Genomic DNA, 4,873 nt, shown 5'->3' with positions numbered 1-4,873 from the left:
AAAGCAGCACTGAGAGGGAAATGTATAGCACGAAATACTTACATTGGAAAAGAGGAAAGGTTTCAAAGCAACAATGTAAGTACCTATAGGCCTCAAGAAATTAGAAAAAGAGCAAAACAAACCCAAAGCAAGCATAATGAAGGAAATGATAAAGAGCAAAAATCTGTGAAATTGAAAACAGGAAAATGATTTGAAAAAAACCAATGAAACAAAAAGTTGGTTCTTAAAAAATCAACAATAAAATTAATAAATCTCTAGCAAGACTGAGAGAGAAAAAGAGAGAAGATGCACATTACCAATATCAGGAATGAAACAGGAGATATTACTACAGGTCATGCAACCATTAAAAAGATGATAAGGGAATACTGCAGGCAACTTTACACTCATAAATCCAACAATTTCAAAGAAACGGACCAATTCTTCAAAGACCAAAATTTACTAAAACTCAACCAAGATGAAATAGACAACATGAATAGTCCTATAACCATTAAATAAATTGAATTCATAATTAAAAACCTCCCCCAAAAGAAATCTCCAGGACAAGATGGTTTAATTGGAGAATTCTACAAACATTTAAAGAATAATTCACACCAGTTTTACACAATATCTTCCAGAAAATCGAAGAGGAATAAACACTTTCCAACTCATGTTATGAGGCTAGTATTACCCTGGTGCCAAAACCAGACAAAGATGGTACAAAAAACCCCACAAAAACTACAGACCAATATTTCTCATTAATTTAGATATAAAAATCCTCAACAAAATACTAGCAAATTGAATTCAGCAAAGTATAAGAATTACATACCATGACCAAGTGGGAATTATTCCAGGCATGGAAGGCTGGTTCAACATTTGAAAATCAATGTAATCTATCATATCAGTAAGCAAAAGGAAAAAATTATATTCTCATAGCAGCTGATGAAAGAAAAAGCATCTGACAAAATTGAGCTCATTCATGATAAAAACTCTCAGCAAACTAGGAATAGAGGAGAACTTCTTCCACTCAATAAAGAACATCTATGAAAACCTTACAGCTAACATTATACTTAATGGTAAAAAACTGAATGCTTCATGGATTTTGATCCCCACACTGGCCAGCTGCCAAAAAACCCCCAAACAAAAACCAGCAACAACAACAAAAGACTGAATGCTTTCTTACTAAGATAAAGACCAAGGCAAGGGTGTCCGCTCTCACCACTCTTTTTTTTTTTTTTTCTATTTAAAAGCATCACTTCTTGTCCGTCCTATTGTCTTGATGGCTTATTTCCAATGTGGGACTGTTTGGAGAGCTCACTTTAGGGGTGCAATCTTTTCACATGTCTGTGCCATCATCATCTCGTTTCCTCTGTGTAGGGTTTTACCTCTGCAAATAAGCCTACCCCAATGCACCCTGCTCCCCTTATTGGCTGATTAAGTGGTGGGTGGATTTTTTCCCCCAATTAATTAGGCACCATACTGATTTCTTAAGTATATATATGGATCACAAAACTTCTTGCCAACATTCAGCAAGACGTTATGTATGTGGTGTTTAGATAACTAAAGGCTAATGGCTTATAAAAAAATAAAAAATAAAAACATCACTTCTTCACCGGCCAGCTGCCAAAAAAAAAAAAATCACTTTTTCATTTCAAAGGAAAAAAACCCCTCCCAATGCTTTCCAAAGAAACCATAGTAATAATAATAATAATAATGATGATGATGATGATGATGATAAACTCTATTAGAAACTATAAGGAGGCATTGAGAGTTTGAGTGTTACATTCTTCAAGTATGGTGTTTTAATTTTTAATTTTTAATTTTGTAACTATATACATATTAAAAAAATCTTAAAAGTGCAGCCAAGAGATTTTGCTTAATATTGAATATTTAGAGGACTATGCCAAAATACTGTAGTAAGACTGTTCAGTGATCCTGTGGGTCACAATGTTGTCATTTTTGTTCACTTTTGTATCTTAGCAAAGGTTAAGGGACCAGGTTTGAAAGTGATCATTCTTCCAGGGTTAGCGTAAGTAGCCCATTTGGATGAGAAAGCCAGGGAGATCCATATGTTCTTCCATGGACAAGGAAAATCCAACCCGAATCCAAGAATTCAGACATGGAATGTGGTAGGATTTCACAGTGAACCTAGTCTGGGATGGGGCAAGGTGGTAATCCCAGACAGGGCAGGGTGTTAGGTTTAACTGGTTTACCTTAGTCAGGTTCTCATATCCTTTTAATGGTTTTTAGTGCAGTCCTTCAAGCCACAATTTAGATTGCCCTTCAGTGTGCTCCAGATTGTCTGTTCATGTTAAAGGATTGTTTAATTTTATTGTTTAATTTTATTGTTTCGCCTCCCAAAGAAAATCATGCTACATAAAAATGACCCAAGGTTTTTGCCACCAACATTTCTTGGATAAAATCTAAAAAATACTATTGCAATTGCATCTCTGGAAGAAAAAAACATTATCCCGAATGTAAACAGGTTCACCCAACTCTTTCGTTGTACTAAAAAACTTCAGAGGAAATAAGTTGCTGTATAACTCTCTGCTGCATGCAATTGCCAGACGGTAGGGAGCACTGCCTTCTTGTGCCATTGGAGGGATGAAAAGAACTGTTTCACATACCTGAAGAGGGCATCCCAGTGCTTCCAGAGAAAGGCAATGAAAAACACAAGAAATAAAGTGCTGAGTGTCTGATGTGAGTCTTCATAAGGGGGACCATGCAGTTGGCTACCGTGTAGACAAAAACAAAAACGACAGCCGTGATGGCCAGAAGGATGTTGATGAGTAGGCCCAGAAGTTTCTAGGCAGCGACGTTCTCCAGCTCTTCCAGCTTCACCATCTGCTGCAGCTGCTGCTGCAGCTCCATCTTGGAGATGCAGGTCTGTCATGCCACCAGGGCCTCCTGGGTGTCCTGGGCCTGTTCACAGGACTGATATGCAATTTTCTTCTCCATGTTGGCCAATTCCTGCTTCAAGTTCAAGATTTCATTCTGGTGGAGATCGATTAGGTCATTTAGCTGTTCTAATTGTTCACATCTACATCGTTCCTCCTGTAAGGTCTGCATTATTAAGGAATAATCCCTTTGATAATGCTCTTTGAGGGTCTTAAAGGATTCCTCTAGTCTGTTCTGGGTTTTCTGGATCTCCTGGATCTCATGTGGAAGCAAATTAGATCATGAACTCTGCGTGTACAGAGTGTTCGTTTTGGAGCCGGATGCTCTTACAGCGATATCCCTGGTGGTACTGTTGATGCCCACGGAGCCTGAAGTGGCACTAGAACAATCTTCCTCAGTACCATAGTGTGGGCTTGACTGAAATTTCAAACTCACCTCTAAAGGCTTCCCCCCTTCATCCACTTGCCCTTCCTCTAAAGAGTCCTTCATTTTGGGGATATTATTGTCTGCATTGACAAATTCCTTCTGAATTAGTGAGGAAATCTCTCTGGGCTTTGAGGCCACAGTTCATGCTGCTGAATGGGTGGCCTGGAAGAAGCTGGAAAATACATCTGTGACACTGTCCGTCACTGAAGCCAGTCACCTTTGCTCCGCATCCTTCGAACCTGGTGTATGTCCCTGAAGAAATCCTTTGGCTGCTTGGGGATCCCATCTTGCTCCACCTCTCAGAGCTTCCTGTGGTAGTGCTCAGGCTTCTTCTGTAGCTGGAGGATGGTTGAGCAGATTTCTGGTTCTTTTTCTCAAGACTTGCTTGATCCAGGTGGCCTGCTGCTTGTCTGTGTTGTTGACAAGCTTCAGGTACTCAGCAACGCTGTTATCCAGGCTGTTGGTGCAATCTTGATCTTCTGCTGCAGGTGAGTAATGGCAGCCTTCATGCACTGAGGGTCTGGTGTTCATCAATGGATTCTGTATGGATGCTGCTATCAGTGCTGGAGGACTTCTCTTTGGGGCTTCTGGCTTTCCCTGACTACTATGCAAGCTTGTTCCTCTCTTCCTCTCAGGTGGCACTCTGATCTGCTGCAGGACATGATTCAGAGCTGTGGGCTGGGTGGGGACACCATCAATCTCAGCACATGCATTCTGGCTTTTCAGATCCATTTCAGGTTCTGGATCTGTTTGAATTTGATGCACTGATGACCTCCTTTGCTGGTGCTGGAAGAGATGCTTCAGGCCTTGGCCAATCACATTAATGTTCTCCAAGCATTGTGGGTTATTTTAGACAACTTTTGTTCTGATCCTCCCTGCTTTCTGGCCTATGAATCTTGGGATTTGCCTCAAGGACCAGGGTCCTTGTATAACTGTTCACTGTTTGAAGGCGCTATCAGTAGACTTAATTAATATGCTTATTTGCGAACTCAAAAAATTTTAAACGCACAAAGACTGTCAAAATACGTAGGAATGTACTTCAACAGTGACTACGCATGCAGCCATGAGGCTTCATGCCTATCTTCATCACTCTTCCTCAAGCGCTTCTAAGGTGTACAGGAATCTTTTCAGGAAAAGTTGAAGATACAGGTTCCAAGGTTATTGTACTGTCCAAAAAGATCATAAAAGCACCAAGTAATTGCCTCAGAAATCCAGCAATAGCTTTCCTTTCTTCACATAGATGAGGATGAATAGTTGTAACCCAAAATGTTTCCCAAGAAGTTCTTTTGAAAAAAGACATAGAAACAGAAGATCCACATAAAAAGAGATCCAGTTTGGGAGTATAGACACTGTATCTTCTAAATCGTGTGACCAAGAACAGCTGTTTACCAATTGTCAACATCTGAAGAAAGTACTAACTATGGGTGTATCTTCTCCAGATAGTATACCTGTGGGGAGGGGAGGAACAAGCAGCATCTTTGCCAATGCCATCACTTGAGCTTAAGCTGGCTTCTGCCTCTGCTGCTGTCAGGCCCAGTCCATCCCCCCAACAACCTGCCTCCCAACCCTTCCC

At 40.3% G+C, this 4,873-nt stretch overlaps 1 pseudogene; it reads right to left on the bottom strand.

Moving 5' to 3' along the window:
- Nucleotides 1-2,494: 2,494 nt before the first annotated feature.
- LOC103609260 lies at nucleotides 2,495-3,901 on the bottom strand (annotated as a pseudogene).
- Between the last annotated feature and the right edge of the window lie 972 nt (nucleotides 3,902-4,873).

The sequence above is a fragment of the Galeopterus variegatus genome, unplaced genomic scaffold (genome assembly GCF_000696425.1).
Source record: "Galeopterus variegatus unplaced genomic scaffold, G_variegatus-3.0.2 Scaffold9402, whole genome shotgun sequence".
In the NCBI taxonomy this organism is placed as follows: domain Eukaryota; kingdom Metazoa; phylum Chordata; class Mammalia; order Dermoptera; family Cynocephalidae; genus Galeopterus; species Galeopterus variegatus.
This window is presented reverse-complemented; position numbering and strand designations above follow the sequence as displayed.